General features: G+C 40.4%; 1 protein-coding gene across 3 annotated transcripts in view; it reads left to right on the top strand.

The window, feature by feature from the left end:
• The first annotated feature begins 687 nt into the window (after positions 1-687).
• Positions 688-17,696, top strand: part of mpp2b (membrane palmitoylated protein 2b) — a 536,989-nt gene continuing 519,980 nt past the window's right edge. For 2 of the 3 annotated variants that reach the window (XM_043675076.1, XM_043675075.1), the window contains exon 1: positions 1,048-1,453. The gene's annotated coding sequence lies outside the window, so the exon portion shown is untranslated. Of the gene's footprint in view, positions 851-1,047; positions 1,454-17,696 lie in introns of those variants that run through there. The other variant, XM_043675077.1, reaches the window with a different exon arrangement.

The raw sequence follows: 17,696 nt of genomic DNA, 5'->3' as shown, positions 1-17,696 counted from the left end.
ATTGGCAATGGAAAGGAATAAGTCTTATTGTCAGTGGAGATACATTTGAAGGAACTAATGGGTGACACTAGCTGAGTATGCTGCAAGACATTTGCTAGACTTGAAGTGGTAGGTTTCCTCAATGGCGTGATGCAAATATATACCGTTTTCCTGCAGGAGGCATTAAAGTCTTGATACATAATGTGTATGAAATAGAATGGCAAAACAAAGTGTGTTAAAACAATTCTCTGTAGCCATCTTCACTTTAGTAAACTAGAGAAATGTGAGAATTGATTTTGGAGTCAAGATCCAATTTCCAGAATCTACAATCATTATAGTAGTGATTTGGAAGCAGGTATACTTCAGCACTTTCATTGTTGGCTATTCACTTGGCAGCCTGCCATTTCAAGAGCAACAGAATAGATTGGTAACTAGCAGGATGCCATCTCCAGCTACGCAGTGCTCAGACAGACCTTTTGATAGATTATGTTTCACCTGAATGCACTGGCAAGGAAATATCTTTGCAAAATGATGGGTCAATGAACTAGGGATGTTCTGGCTTAAATATTTATTCATTTGTAATTTGATTGGTGCACAGTCTTGATCTGCTTTCCTTGTGCTTTGAGAATCCTTTCTCCTATTGTGTTTTGGCGTTTTTCTTTGGCTTCTTGTTACTACTAAAGTAAGTGATTCATCCTTACTAAGGGGACATTCACTGAAAGCCAAGGAAAATTTGAGGCAGAGAATCCAAAACGTCATGTGAACAGTGTCCCTATAGAATGCAAGGAATAAGATGGAAACTCAATTCACCATCGGCGACCAAATAGCATCAATGCAACATCAAACATTCTCGTGTTCTTCACAAAACCTGGTAAGTTGTGCAATGTTTCATTTGTTTAACTTTGCTAACATAACCCAAGGTTTGGGAAATTAATTCTGTATGGTGTGAGTGAAGTTTTGTACCAGCGCTGAAATGAATCAGAAGAAGGCCAAGATTATGACAACCAGCAAAGAAATAAATAAGACTTCACTCTGCTGAATCAGGAAGTGGCAGGGACGGATGACGAGTGTAGTTGGACAAAACCCATCGAACTGAAATATATTTTTGTCAACGAGATTGACTTCACTCCTAACTGAACCCAGGGCAGTGATTTATATAAATCAAAAAGCTGTAACTAACTGGTTTTTCTTGAGCCCTGCTGGGGACTGGGCAAATGAAACATTACTTTTTACTTAAATGAAATATTACTCCAGTCGTTGTTGGGGGGGTGGACTAGGCGAGTGTTACCAGGGCAGAACGAAAGCTGTCGCAGGTTTGAAGCTCCCGCACCAGCGAGCGGAGCGTTGCCACTTTAAGAATCAGTGGATGAGACTGAACTGACAGCAGCTCTGTTACGCTGGGGAACCAACACGCCACTCTAGAAGATACACTGAAGCAAAAGGGAGGCTTTTGCGCGCAAAAAAAAAATACAAGGTAGGATCTATTTTGCACCGTGTGGGCCATCTGCTTGCAACTTTTTCAAAAAATAAAATTGCACAATTGTAAAAGGTAATAGGCGCGGGTGTCAGTGCATTTCTTTATACAAACTGCAGTCAAAATAGGACTCTCCTTGGGTGGCATGAAGACGGATCCGTGATCTCTGGTTTTAGTATTCCCTTCTCAAATGTTCCCTGACACCTTGATCATTGCAAGTAATTGACTATTAAGAAGCTGTGATGTTAAAGGGCATATTCACATGTAGAAGTGAATGCTTTTAATAGCCCTGCTTTTGTTTATTTCCCGTTTCTTGAGACAACTGGAGCAGTGGAAATGGAGGCGCTTTATAAATACATCTGAGGAAAAATAATTCCTCTGAATTCAGGTTATTTTAAGGCCTCAGTAGCTGACCAGTGGGACCCCTTCCTGACCACTCAACGTCCTGAAACATTGACAGAGAATTCTTCTAGGTCCTACCGCCGGCAGGTTTACAATGAGATTGATTAAACCTGGATTACAGGCTGGAGTGCTCCGGATGATCTTGTCATTGGGCTCTGCACTCCCGGAGTGAAGGAGTTGTTTTAGCTGCCCGGAGTGTGTTGGTGAGTGGGTAATGTGTCCCAGTTGAAAGGTGCTTGTGGCTTCGCTGCTTATGCCCGGTGCTGGAAGAGCTCATTGCAAAACGAATAGTAACTCATCAACTCGGGTGCCAATAAGGAGTTAAACTATTGACTTCATTGGAGGGGCACTTGTGGCACGGTGGTAGTGCCCTAGGTTCAGATCCTACCTGCTCTTGAGATGTTTAATAATCTCTCTGAACAGGTTGGTTAAAAAATATCTTGGCTTCATCAGAACGGCGTCGGTGTTCTAGCCCCTGGGAGCTGCTAGAGATGATATCATTGTCCCCATCCTAAAAGGTTATAAGAGCCGCACAGTATAAAGAAGTTGCATATTTCTATAAAGTAGCCTTCAGCTGATAATAAACTAATTAAGTAAATAATTGTGGCCTCAGAGTTTGTCATTTTGGATGCCAGATTAATGCTTATAGTGTTCAAGATTGAATTGTACCTTTTTAAGATTGAAGCTTTTAGTGAAGGATGGCAGCACTGTACCAGGAATCTGAATTCTTTTCTACTTAGTGGAGATAATGTTTACTTTAATTCTTTCTCTTTGAGGTACATACAGTGCAACCAGACCAAATATAGAATGATGTGTTCTTTATACTGTCCCAAGGATCTGTAGTGTTCATGATCTAAAGGATGCAGTCATTAATAAACCATTATCATCCTAATAGCCCTAGAGTTTGATCGGCAAATCAATAATGTGGTTATTTGTGTTGTGCTTTGAGATTGCCCAAACTAACTTCTTTGAGGATCCAGCAGCTAGCTCTTAAAAGAGACTTTCACTTGATCAAGATGAGTGAATTTGAGACAGATCACAGGATTTAATGACTAATTTATTGCTTAGCATTTTTAAAATTTGATCATTTTTATCTTCCTTATAAAAATAACCAGGAATAAACATTTTTTGATCAAAATACACCCTTTAATACTGTACCTGTTAGTTGAGTACTGGAAATGATTAAAAATACTTAGCAGGTCTGGTAGCCTATATGGAGTGAGAAACAGAGTTGATGCTTCAAGTTGGCAACTCAGAGGGTTGGTGTGGACTTGGGCTGAAGGGCCTGTTTCCACACTGTAGGTAATCTAATCTGATCTAATCTAAGGATGTTTCTGACAAAGGCTCAGTTGCCTGAAACGTTAGCTCTGTTCCTTTTTCTACATATGCTGCAGGAAGCCATGAATAGAGCCAGTGGATTCTGTTCGTATATTAGTTTCCTAGCATATGCAGTACTTTTAGAAATATGAAATGAGATACTTATTTTCATCAATATTACCAATGACTTAATATATCATACACTGGCATATGGCCCCATGCTAAACCATCAAGGTTCTATTGAAGTCGGATAATGTAAAATGCAGAATGGTGAGGAAGTAATTCATGTATGTTACAAAATTATGCAATCGAACTGTCCCACACAATTGTTGCCTTTGTCATCTTTTAACCAAGAGATTTAGGCCTAAGGCATGATTTGGAGATGCCGGTGTTGGACTGGGGTGTGCAAAGTTAAAAATCACACAACACCAGGTTATAGTGCAACAGGTTTAATTGGAAGCACTAGCTTTTGGACAACCACCTGATGAAGGAGCAGCGCTCCGAAAGCTAGTGCTTCCAATTAAACCTGTTGGACTATAATCTGGTGTTGTGTGATTTTTAACTTTATATGCCTAAGGCATCGCTGATTGTGGTTTGGACTTGAAGGTTTTGATTACTCTCTTATCAGTCAGCTATTTTGCAAGAAGAGTGTACGATTGATTCATTTAAACAAGACGTCACAATCCTTCAATTCTATTTTTTTTTTCTTTCTTTTTTTTTAAATTTAACCCCCACACTACCACCTAAGTGCGGTAGTGCTTATTTTTTCCCCAGAAATCCTTCAATTCTATTCTCTCTCTTAGAGATTTTCCACATCAAACTTTGCCTGCAATCAGCGATCTAGCTAAATGCTTATTAATTGCTTTTTGTAGGTGCAAGCGCTGAATTACAGAGTCCATTTAGAAATTTTCTGAAATTAGGGAGCTTGAAAAACAAACTTTGATGATCTAATGTTTTTAAAATTGCATCTCACATGGGGATAATAAACAGATGGCTCTCAAATGGCCAGGACTCTGAATGAAACATGTGGAACTCAGGAAGCATTGTTTAATGATTAGTCTCCATCTGAAACCAATTTATCGAGATTCAGCCCATTCTTCACAGGGCTAGAGTATTAAAGCCATACCTGCATAATTTGGTCAGGCAATAAAAAAGTAACTTAAAATACATTTCACAGTTTTGTTCAGTAAAACCATATCTGTAGTTCTGTTTAATAGCAGTCTGAAAACATGAATTAAATGTACATTACATGTCCATACTGACAATTTATTTAGATGTGTTTGTTTGTGTAAATGTGTCTGAACAAATGGAAGTTCCATTGAATGAGAATTCATTGCAACAGTGCACCAATCATTTGGAAATTGGTAGCACAAAGGAATCTGGACTATTGGTAAAATTGTTACCTTTCAGTCTTCAAAATATCCTTCTTTTATGTATCCATTTGTAGTGCAACTAATTGTGTACTGGATGTATTCCAAGAATTTGAAGTTCTTACTGAGAACAGTTTTCCTTGAGAAGTTTTGCAACAGTTTTGGAATGTCAGAAAGCTTATCCACCTTAGGTGATTAATTCATTTTTTTTCAATCTCTTTTGCCTGAATTAATTGGGTTGGATTTGTAGGATTGTGATGCAGTTAAAATTGGTCCTACCATAACTTAAGATCAAATTTGTACTTTTGGCTATGTAGCTTGAAGTCCTTTGTATTGAGCAGCCAAATGGAGTAAATAATATAATTACAGAAAATGCTTGAAATATGTGGCTCATCAGGCAGCATCCAGGAAAGAGAAGCAGAGTTAAGAGATTGATTGCATTTGGAGGTGAGTGGTGGGGATGGGTTGAAAGGGTGGCTTGAGAGGGTGGGGGCCCCGGAGTCCTGTGAAATGATGAGGGAAGGTGAGTGCTATCACTTTCCAGTCACCATGCAATTTTACCAATTTTGGGGAAGGTGGAGAATGACTCACCTAACCAGAGGTGAATTGAACTACTTAGGTATTTAAGCACCATGAACATGTCCCAGTCCATCATTCAATCCAGCCTTCTATCCATTGACTCCCTCTACACTTCCTGCTGCCTCAGAAAAAGAACTAACATTATCAAAGACCCCTCCCACCCTGGTTATACTATCTTCCATCCTCTTCCAAGGGGCAGAGATGTAAAAAATTGAATACACATTAAAGGGACAGTAAAAGCGATGGCAGCTAGTTAGTTGCCTGATCTCCAATAGATTCAAGAACAGCTTCTTCCATGTTGTTATCAGCCTTTTGAAGGGATCCTTCAAATGTTAATGTTGATCACTCTCTCTGCACTTCTCTGCAGCTGTAACATAGTATTCTTCACTCTGTTCTGCTACCCTGATGCACTCTATATGGTATGATTTGCCTCTATAGCACGTAAACATTTTTCACTGTATCTCAATACGCATGACAATAATCAATCAATCTAGGTACATTTTTACCAAAGGTAGCACCTTAAGTGGTGACTTGTAATCTTTTCACTATACTCATGTAAGTACATGTGACAATAAAGCTAATTCTAATTGTTAGGAGTTTCTTCCGTGACATCTTATCAGCATCTGGTGGACCCTCTGCTCTGTGATTAACCCTGGCAGGCTCCCTGTGAGGTCTGGTGGAGCTCATTTGAACACATAAGGGCCACAAAGCGATTCCCAGTGGGTATAACAGGCATCTCAGCAACGCCACTCCCATTTCCCTCCATTCTTCTAATTAGAGAGCCCAGTATGCAGTACGTTTCAGTGTTGTCCTATTCCTCATGCATTCCCAGCATTAGCGACTGATTGACTTGGCACTGCTCAGACTGATGGGAGCATAGCCCTCCATTAAAGGGACAGCAATCTTGATGGCAGCTAATTAGTTGCCTGACCTCCAAAAAATGTGCTATGGAATCTTGCAAAGGTTGAGTTAGTGTCATCCCTGGTGTTCTGACCTGTTGTTCGGTCTCCTGCCCATGCTGACAGTAGGCAGTCTGATATGTTAGATTGATGACCTTTATTATCAAAAAGGCAATTGCCCTGAAATGATGACTTCATACTGCCTGGCTCACTGACCATCTCCAGCAATTTTGTTCACGTATGTTTCAGCTTTCTAGCATTTGCAACATTTTGCTTTTGTAAATAAATGCAAATTGTCAGTAATACATTTTCTCCCTTCGTTATGGTCAAGTTCTTATAACAGATTGTTTCACTTTTACATTGTAATGGCTCCAAAGAACTGTGTTTCAGCTGTTTTCCATCATGACACAATTTTTATTTTTTTCTTTTGCCAGTTTCCAATTTTCCATCACCCTCCCAGAAGGCATTGATTCCTTAATGTGGAATGATTCCAGGAATCCTTCTTGGTACTTGCAAGCTATCAGCATGCTGACTGTGGAATTATCTGACAAGCTACTGATCACAGGGGACATCAAAGCTCAGCCTGAATCTGTCTTTCTTTGACATCCAGCTGGGGTGACTGTGATCGGAGCAGAAGTGCTGGACTCACCCCTGCTTTCTGTAACCACAGGGCAGTTATACCAATTGCAAATCCCCTATTGTCTTTTTGGCTGAGCTCAGTTCACTCTCTACAAATTGAGCACTGGATCCCAGATTGTCCTGTTCTCTTTAGTTCAGCTGCTCTCTGAGATAAACACTCTGAGCCTTCATGACAGCAGCACTACCTCTCTCTGAAATGCATTCTAGTAAATTAAACAAACAGTTACTTGTGGTTGAACAGACCATGTTCATATAATGATCGTGTCTTAGAAAATCTTTGTGAAGACATTGGAAAGCATTGAGTCACTGGCTCCAATAGACTATTAATCTGGATTGTAAATACCATCATCTTGGCCTTAAAGAATAAACATTTAGCAAGTAAAATTGTACCAAAATATTTGGACTTGATAAAGTTTAGTTCACTAATTACAGTTTGTTTATCTCATAAGAAAGTCTGCAATGAGTCATTCTGTAACTAAAGAAGAAAGATTGACATTTCATTTTTTTTTAATCTTTACCAATGCTTATGTATGTGTCAGGAAAGAAACAATGTCAAAGACTATCAAATCTGAAATATTTTACTTATGTACCTGTTGCTCTGATTTAAAATGCATTTTCTGAAAGGATGGTAAATGCTGCTTAAATAATAACTTTCAAAGGAAAAAAGGATTAATGCTTGTAGACAATAAAAGTTACTGAGAAGGAGCTGGGAATTGGAACAAGTTTACGAGCTCTGCCAAAGGGCTGGCTCAGATATGATGGGCCAAAGGGCCTCCTTCCCTGAGTATCATTCTGTAATTCTATAGAATTTACTGGTACTCAAACTGTGAATTGATTACAGAAATGTATTTTGTTTTGCTGGTTACTTCTCATCTAATGTATACACCTGTCAACCACAAAACAATGTTTTAAGCTTTAATTTACCTCACAACAGTCTTTTATTAAGGCAACTGCACTCTGGACACACTTTTATACTAAGCACATCTGCCTTTTAGCAACAAAATAATATATTGTATAGTTGTAATTGCCATGGGAGTGCAGTCATAGAGTCATAGAGATGTACAGCATGGAAACAGATTCTTCGATTCAACGTGTCCATGCCGACCAGATATCCCAACCCAATCTAGTCCCACCTGCCAGCACCCGGCCCATATCCCTCCAAACCATTCCTATTCATATACCCATCCAAATGCCTCTTAAATGTTTCAATTGTACCAGCCTCCACCACTTCCTCTGGCAGCTCATTCCATACACATACCACCCTCTACGTGAAAAAGTTGCCCCTTAGGTCTTTTTTATATCTTTCCCCTCTCACCCGAAACCTATGACCACTAGCTCTGGACTCCCTGACCCAACGGAAAAGACTTTGCCTATTTACCCTATCTATGCCCCTCATAATTTTGTAAACCTCTATAAGGTCACTTCTCAGCCTCCGACATTCCAGGGAAAACAGCCCCAGCCTGTTGATCCTTTCCCTGTAGCTCAATTCCTCCAACCCTGGCAACATCCTTGTCAATCTTTTCTGAACCCTTTCAAGTTTCACAACATCTTTCCGATAGGAAGGAGCCCAGAATTGCACGCAATATTCCAACAGTGGCCTAACCAATGTCCTGTACAGCTTCAACGTGACCTCCCATCTCCTGTACTCAGTACTCTGACCAATAAAGCAAAGCATACCAAACGCCTTCTTCACTATCCTATCTTCCTGCGACTACACTTTCAAGGAGCTATGAACTTGCACTCCAAGATCTCTTTGTTCAGCAACACTCCCTAGGACCTTACCATTAAATGTATAAGTCCTGCTAAGATTTGCTTTCCCAAAATGTAGCACCTCACATTTATCTAAATTAACCTCCATCTGCCACTTCTCAGCCCATTGGCCCATCTGGTCAAGATCTTGTTGTAATCTGAGGTAACCCTCTTTGCTGTCCACTGCACCTCCAATTTTGGTGTCATCTGCAAACTTACTAACTGTACCTCTTATGCTCCCATCCAAATCATTTATGTAAATGACAAAAGGTAGAAGACCCACCACCAATCCTTGTGGCACTCCACTGGTCACAGGCCTCCAGTCTGAAAAAAAATCCTCCACTACCACCCTCTGTACCCTACCTTGGAGCCAGTTCTATATCCAAATGGCTAGTTGTCCCTATATTCTGTGAGATCTAACCTTGCTAATCAGTCTCCCATGGGGAGCCTTGTATAAAACAGAGTATCATCTGAATCACAGGGGCAGTAGCATGAAGGAGCTTTCCATAAGATATAAACTCTTCATGTCTAGTAGTGCTTTGTCAATGTTTTGAACCCATGATAATAGTAAACTGGATGATTTTTGTCAGTGTTAGTTTTTGATCCTTGTTTTTAGCCATAAGTTTAAGTTACTGGGTGTGAAATAAGACTTTGCAGTTCAGTCACATGCTTTGATCATCATGAGAGAAACAATTGACCAAAGTAACCAAATCTTCCAAATGACAGCCACAGGCCGGTCAGTCAAACGTTGATGGTGGGGAAACAGTTGGAAGCAGTTCTGAGGGACTGAATTAATCTGCATTTGGAAAAATCAGGGATTAATCAAGAACAGTCAAAATGGTTTTGTTAAGGGGAGGCCATGTCTAACCAACTGGATTGAATTTTCCGAAGAGGTGACCAGGTGTGTAGATGAGGGCAATGCTTTACTGAAGTCCAAATGGACTACATCAAAGACTTTCGATAAGGTCCTGCGTGAGAGACTTACAGCAAAAATAAGAGTCCATGAGATCTGAAGGAATTTGGCAAATTGGATTCGCAGTTAGCTGAGTGATAGGAAACAGCAGGTGATGGATGAAGTGTATTTTTCTGACTGGAAGTCTGTGTCCAGTGGAATCCCACAGCATTCAGTGTTGGGGCTTATGCTGGAACTGTATAAAATGCTGGTTAGGCCACAGCTAGTGTGCAGTTTTGGAATTCACATTATAGGAGAGATGTGATAACATTACAGAGGCTGCAGAGGAGATTTGTCAGGATGTTACCTGGGCTGCAGAGTTTCAGTTATGCAGAGGGATTGAACAGATTGTGGCTGTTTTTCTCAGAGCAGGGGAGATTGAGAGGGAACATGATCGAGATGTATAAAATTATGAGAGGCACAGATAGGGTAGACAGGAAGAAATATTTCCCCTTGATCAATAAACGGGAGCATAGATCCAATGGAAGGGCAGAAGGTTTAGAGGAAATATATCAGCCAGATGGTGATGGGAATCCTGAACTCACTGGCTGAAAGGATGGTAGAGGCAGAAACTCTCCTAATATTTGAGAAGTATTTGGATGTGCATTTACGAGCCCAAGGCTTACAAGATTTTGGACCAAATGCTGGGAAATAGGATGAGCCTGGTTGGATGGTTGTTTTTGACCAGCACAGACCCCTTATCAGTGTGACAGATCTCTTTGACCACCAGATAAGGAAATTACCCATTAGTTTTTCAGTTTTTGTAATATTTACCTTAACATAAATATGAACCAATATAAATTAAACATGAAATATTACTTTAAATAAGAGCATAAATTTCATTTTGAATAGTTAATGCAACAAAATTGTCATAGGCGGTGGGCTGGCATCATGCCCTGCTTATATGTGGCACTGCTTTGTACACAGTTCGACAACAATGTGCTGTTCTTTATTCACATAGGGTAGGCCATGAGTCCTATCCAACAACAGCTTTCAACTTGGAGTTTCCTGAGTATGATTGTCGTCAGAAAGGCAGATTTCCAGCAGCCTATCTTCCTCGGGTTACCACAATCTGATGGTACTGGCTTTCAGAGTTTCTTTTCTCCTGATTAACCATTGGCGCCCCAATTCACAGGTTGCCCACTTATGGAAAAAAATACCTAGTTCTTTAGTGTCTCCCAATTATTTGTGTAGTTTTCCAGGTTTTAGATATTTTTAGCCAGATTTCCATGGAACCTTGGAGTGCTCCTGTGTCTTTTTTTTTTGCCAAATCTGACATGTTCCTGACAATGATTTGTTTCTTCTCCTCACCTGGATTCTCTGCTCTTCTTTCTGTCACTTTCTGCTTTTTCTTTGCATTCACGGCTGTTTGTGTTCATCATCCAGATCTTCTACTCAAAGCTCTCTGCCAGTCACATGGCTTCTTTCTTAACCTTCCTATTATTAATGCTTCCAGGTCAACTCTATGTTCAATAATTTCCTTAGAGAGCAATAGATTCTTGAATACAGTCTGGAACACACTCAACAAATAATGATCCGCAGCTGTTTGTGACAGGCAACATCAAACATTCACAATCCCTTGAGTGAAGAAATTGTTCCTCATCTCAGTTCCTTATGGACATCCTCTTATTGTGGAGCTGAGATCTCTAGTCTTAGACTTTCTAGGCAAAGGAAACATCCTTACAGCATCTATCATATTCAGTCCATTAACAAACATGTATGTTTCATTTGTTTGAATTCCAGGGAATATGAATTCATTTTATGCAGTCTGTCCTCATAGGACAATCCCCTCATCTCAAGAATCAGGCTTATAGTGAACCTTTATTGCATTCCCTCTAAGACTAGTATATGCTACCATTGCTAACAGGCCTGTACATAATTCTCCAGGTGTGGTCTCACAAGCCTCATACAATTCCAGTTGGACTTCTTCTCTCTCTGAAATGCTAATCCCTTTCTAATAAAGGCGAGCATATCCTTTGCTTTCCTAATTGCTGGCTGAACAGAGAAACTTTTCTTAATCGAAAAATAAATTTGACAAGGTTTTCTAATAGAGTAGGAAGTTCCTTTCAATTTCTTCATAAAGTTTGTCAGGTATATTGAATGCACTAACTTAATTATAATATTTTTATGAATCAGAGAGCAGGAGCACCCCTTTCTGGGAGGTGGCAAGGAAGCTAACAGGAAAGATAAATATTTGGGCAAGTTTACCCCAGAGAGATACTCGCCACTTCTTGTCACTTCAGTGATTAAGTGCTGGGTGAAAAGGTCTATGGGCACCTTTCTTGATGAGCCACCAATTAAGATCCTTACATGGTCAATTAGCAGCCAGCTAAGGACCTTGACTCACTATTGGCCTGAAGAAAAGAGCATCTGAAAACGAGGGCTGAGTGAGGTTTGGGGAGGCAATGGTGGGGTGGTGGTGGTGGTGTTGGTGGTGGAGACCCGCTATTTGCCCCAATCAGTGTCCAAATGTAGGCAGAGATGGGCCCCCTTCCTTGTCTCTGAGTGCCATGATGCCCCTTTCCCTGTGACCACCCACTTCACAGGAGTTGAAAGAAAAGCACTTTCTGCCATTTCCACCTTAAACCCCTTCAGCAATGAATCTGCTGGTCTTTGATTGGAGAACAATGTTTGACAGGGCAGGACTTCAGTATTGAGGCTCATGATTCAGCTGTGTCTCAGCTCTTCACCTCGCCAGAGAGAGCTGGTTGCACCCAGTTCCATTTCAGATCGTGAATAAAAGTAAAATACATCAAATTTGGGCAATCTGAAACAGGCACAGGTAATGATTAGATTAGATTAGATTACTTACAGTGTGGAAACAGGCCCTTCGGCCCAACAAGTCCACACCGACCTGCCGAAGCGCAACCCACCCATACCCCTACATTTACCCCTTTAACCTAACACTATGGGCACTGTGCCACCGTGCCGCCCACTATGGAGATGGAGATGGAGAAGCCCAGCAGGTCTGGCAGCTTTTGTGGTGAGACAGAGTTAACGTTTCAGGTCCAATGTGACTCTTCTACAGAATTGTTCTGTTCTAAACTTTAATTCTGATGAAGAGTTTTTGGATTCAACTTTAACTCTGTGTGTGTCTCTCTTTCCACAGATGTTGCCAGATCCGTAGGGTGTCTCCATCTATCTCCATACTTGTTCCACTTCAGAGCTCACTGTTGAGTCTATTGGTGAATATTGAAATTCCACCCTGCAGGAATCTGCTGGTCCAACAGAGACTGGCAACGTCTGAATCTGAGATCAAAGCAAGTAGAGACACTGATCCCTAGATCCAGTAGGCAGATCGTCCTGGTTTCCAGGTAAGGAACTGGAAGGCAGAAAGTCAGGGTAGTGGCAAGTTGAGGCCCTGAAGACCACTTAAAAGCATCAGTTGGTAAAGAATGATGCTGGTCACCTTTCCACCCTGCATTGAAGGGCTGAGATAGTGAGAAGAGGATAAGCATCTCTCGAAAGCAAACTCTTCCAATTATTTGCCCTTTCGGTCTCCTTCCTCACTGTCTCTAGAGAGGGGGTAATCATATCAACTGTGTATGCATCACCTTGACAAATGAGTATTTCACTCCACTTGCCTCCTCTGCTCATTCTTCATTGCCAGATTTTCAGATAACCGTTGAATTTCCTTTTGAATGCTCTGAATGAACCTGCCTCCACCACACTCTTGGGCAATGCTTCCTAGGTCTCAGCCACTGAGTCGTTGTGTGAAAAAACATTTCTCCATATCATTGTTGCTGCTTTTTTTAAAATCTGTGTACTCTCATTCTCGATCTTTTCGTGAATGGGAACATTTTCTCCCTATTTACTGATAGTTTTGAACACTTCTATCAGACCTTCCCTTTTCCAAGCAGAACAGTCCCAACTTTCATGGGTGTCAGTTCTGTTTCAACCCCTTGAAATAAGAACCAACAGTCCATCAGCCTTCCTAATGACTTACTGCCCCTGTGTGCTAGCTTTCTGTATTTCTTGAACAGCAAGTACCCCCAAGTCCCTTGTGTACAGCTTTTTGCAATTTTTCTCCATTTAAAAAAATGGCCTGTACATTTGTGCTCCCTTGCAAAATGAACGACTTCACATTATCGCAAATTATACTCCATTTGCCAACTTTCTGTCCATTATTTTAATCTATCAATATATCTTTGTATACTGTTTGTATGCCTCTCGCAAGTTGCCATTCCACCTATTTTTCTAGGTTCACTACATTTGTTTCCTTCCTTCAAGTCACTCATTTATATTGTAAACAGTTGCATTCCCAGCTCTGATTCCTGTGGAACCCTGCTTATTCTGAAAAAGAATCCCTTATCCCTACTTGCTGTTTCCTGCTAATTAGCCAATTCTCTATCCATGCCGAGATATTGCCTTTAATCAAAACAGAAAATGCTGGAAAATTTCAACAGGTCTGGCAGCATCTGTAAGGAGAGAAAAGAGCTGACGTTTCGAGTCTAACTGATCCTTTGTCAAGCTTTGACAAAGGGTCAGTTAGACTCGAAACGTCAGCTTTTTTCTCTCCTTACAGATGCTGCCAGACCTGTTGAAATTTTCCAGTATTTTCTCTTTTGGTTTCAGAATTCAGCATCCACAGTAATTTGCTTTTATTTTTATTGCCTTTAATACTGTGGGCTCCTTTCTTATGACTTAGCCTTTTGTGAGACATCTTGGCGAACGTCTTTTGGAAGACCAAACACAACACTGGTTTTGTTTAGTGGTTCCCCTCTATTCACTCTGGTTGAGACTTTTTTGAAAAACAGGAATATATTCATCAAACAAAGTTTCCCTTTTATGAAGCTATACTGATTCTGCTTGAATAGGTTATGATTTGCTAAATGTGCTACTATTACTTGATTAATAATTGATTCCAATATTTTTCTAATAAAATGATGTTTGGCTAATCCTGTAGTTACCTTCTTTTTGCCTACCTTCCTTTTTGAATAGGGGTGTCACATTAACAGTTTTCTAATTCTCCAGTACTTCTCTACAATCCAAGGATATTTGTAAAATTACAACCAATGCATCCACTATCTCTGTGCAGCTACTTATTTTTGGATGCTAGGATACAAGCCTGGAAACAAAGGGATTTATCTACCTTTAGCTCCATTGATTTGTTTAAAACTACTTCTTTAGTGATAGTGATGGTACTTAAGTCCTTCCTGGTATTCTTTAGTGTTAATGAGATGTTCAAAGTATTTTCCACTGATGCAAAGTATTTGTTTAACTCCTCTGCCATTTCCTTGTTCACCAGAACTATCTCCTCAGATTCATTTTCTAAAGGGCACTTCAACCTCTCTTTTCCTTTTTGTATATTTAAGGAACCTCTTAATGTCAGGTTTTATTTTCCTTGCTAGTTTGTTCTTGTGATTTATTTTCTGACTTTTTATTATCTTTTTAGTTCTCCTTTACTAGATTCTGAATTTATCCTAATCTTCAGGGCTATCACTGACTTTTTGCCTCCTGCATGATTTTCCTTTCTGGGGCAGCACGGTGGCTCAGTGGTTAGCACAGCTGCCTCACAGGGGCCCGGGTTCGATTCCAGCCTCAGGCGACTGCCTGTCTGGAGTTTGCACATTTTCCCCGTGTCTGCGTGGGTTTTCTCTGGGTGCTCCAGTTTTTTCCCACAGTCCAAACATGTGCAGGTTAGGTGAATTGGTCAGACTAAATTGCCCGTAGAGTTAGGTGCATTAGTTAGGGGGAATGGGTCTGGGTGGGTTACTCTTCGGAGGGTCGGTGTAGACTAGTTGGGCCGAAGGGCCTGTTTCCACATTGTAGTCAATCTAATCTAATTTGTACTCTCCTTGATTATCCCTTTTCATAGAATCTTTCCTTCTTCCTGGGATATCTTTTTGCTGAGAGTCATGAATCATCTCCTGAAATGTCTGCTATTGCTTACTTTCTGCCTTTCCTGCTAATCTACCTACTCAGTCCATGTGAGCTAACTCTATCCTGACTTCATTGTAATTCCATTTTAAGTTAAACATAGTTGTTTTCCACCCAAGTTTCTCACATTCAAACTGAATATTAAATTCTAACATATTATGATCACTACTTTCTAGGGGATCGTTTACTTTGAGGTCATTTATTAAATGTGCCTTATTATCCATTACCAGGTCCAGGATAGCCTGTTCACTGGTTGACTCCATAAAATATTGCTCTAGGAAACTATCTATAATGCTCTTTATGAATGTTATTATAGCTCCCCTTTTCAACTTGATTGGCCCAAAACGCATGAAGATTAAAGTCACCTATAATTATTGCTGTATTCTATTTACATGCCCATATTGTTTGTTGATCTATACCATTTCCTATAGTATGACTACTGTTTCTGGGTCTATCTACAACTCCAGCCAATGCTTCTTTCCCTTGCTGCTACTGAGCTCTGCCCAAATGGACTGTACATCATCCGAGCCTAAATCGTCTCTCATAACTGTCCTCATTTTATCTCTTATTAACAGTACTACCCCACCACCATTTCCTTCCTCCTGTCTTTCTGGAAGGCCAAATATCCCTAATGTTAAATTCCCAGTTCTGGTTTCCCTGTAACCATGTCTCTAACATAGCTACAAGATCATATCCATTTACCACAGTTTGCACCTTCAGTGCATCTATCTCATTCTGAATGCTTTGTGCATTAAGATACAAAGCCCTTAGGCTTGCTTTTTTGCCACTTTTAATCATCCGAACTTTTCTTTGTATTTTGCCCTATTTGCATCTAGCCCATGATTATCCTGTCTACATTTTTGCTTTTTACTGCTCTTTTTTAAATATATTCTGGAAGTCTATGTATACAATATAAATTGTGCTGCCCTGAACAACCCTTTGTTACCTCTTGGAAAAAACTTTAATAAGTTAGTTAAATGTGATTTTTCCTTTAATAAATCTGTGCAGGCTCCCTTTAAATTAATCCACATTTATCCATATGGCTATTAATTTTACTCAAGTTACTGCATTTAGAATTTTGCAAAACATCAAAGTTCAATTGATTAATTTTTAGTAGCTTGGCTTATTCTGTTCAGCAATCACATGCTATTGAAACTCTGAGAAGAAAGGATGGATAACTGATAGTGAGGAGCTGTATTACAGAGATCAGTATTATGAATAATACTGCAATTTTCAGACAATATTACCTCTTAGGCAAGGCAGAGACCAAGAGAGAGCATACTAAAACTGGAGATAGTAAAGACTGAGGGAGTAGTCTCCCTGCAGTTTAGGATAGTACACTGAGTCCCTTAACCATGAGGACTGATTAACTAAGGGCTCCATCAGTAATGACAGATTGTCGTTGCTTGACAAATGTCCACGTTCAACGTAAAAACTCCACCCGGTCAGGGAGGAAAGTAGCTGCTGGTGCCAGTATCACCCATTCCTTAGGAATAAAGTATAGCTGGTCTCCTCTTTAATCAAATGTGAAGAATGAGGAACCTATGAGTTTGGGGCCTTCCTTTACTATTCATAATCACTCCTGATTGCTGACCCACATTCCTGATAGGGAATTCCTGATACCATTATACGGCAAGCCAAACAAAGAACAGCCAGGGAATTCCTAGAAGCATGGCACCCATCAACAAACACATCGACCTGGACCCAATATACCGGCCACTACAGCGGACAGCTGAAACTGACAACTGGAAGTGGCAGGGACAGGCCACTATAAATGCCGGAGGAAACACCACAGAAGCGCTTCACAGGAGGTTCCCAAGCACTGAGGATGTCACCTAGACAGGGGACGAAATGTTTGCAACAAAAATTTCCAGCTCGGCGAACAGAACCACAACAACGAGCACCCGAGCTACAAATCTTCACCTAAACTTTGAACACATTCCTGATAAACGGTTTATGATCCGAAACGTCGACTCTCCTGCTCCTCGGATGCTGTTTGACCTGTTGTGCTTTTCCAGCACCACATTTTTCGACTCTGATCTCCAGCATCTGCAATCCTCACATTCTCCTATTCATGATCACTCTAGAATAGTAAGAACATTTGGATTTAGAAAACAATGATGAAAATCAGTCTAACCGTTAAACAACCGAGTTAGTTGTAACCCTGTTTCTTATTTGTTCTCTAACATAGAAGTGGTTCTTATTTCTTCAATAATTTATGGGATGGCTACAGCAGCATTTTCTACCCATCCCCAATTGCCCCTGAGAATGTGGTTGTGAGATGTTTTTTGGAATCACTGCAATCCATCTGATGTAGGTAGACTTGCAATGCTTTTATGAAGGGAGTTCCAGTGTTTTGACCAAATGATAGTGAAGGAAAAGCAACATGGTGGCAGGTCAGGATGATATGTGGCTTGGAGCAGAACGTGCAGGTGGTGGTGTTGTGAGTGGTTGGA

This window comes from Chiloscyllium plagiosum, chromosome 33 (assembly GCF_004010195.1).
Source record: "Chiloscyllium plagiosum isolate BGI_BamShark_2017 chromosome 33, ASM401019v2, whole genome shotgun sequence".
NCBI classification, from domain to species: domain Eukaryota; kingdom Metazoa; phylum Chordata; class Chondrichthyes; order Orectolobiformes; family Hemiscylliidae; genus Chiloscyllium; species Chiloscyllium plagiosum.
The sequence above is the reverse complement of the archived record's forward strand: the minus strand, read 5'-3'. Positions and strand labels throughout refer to the sequence as shown.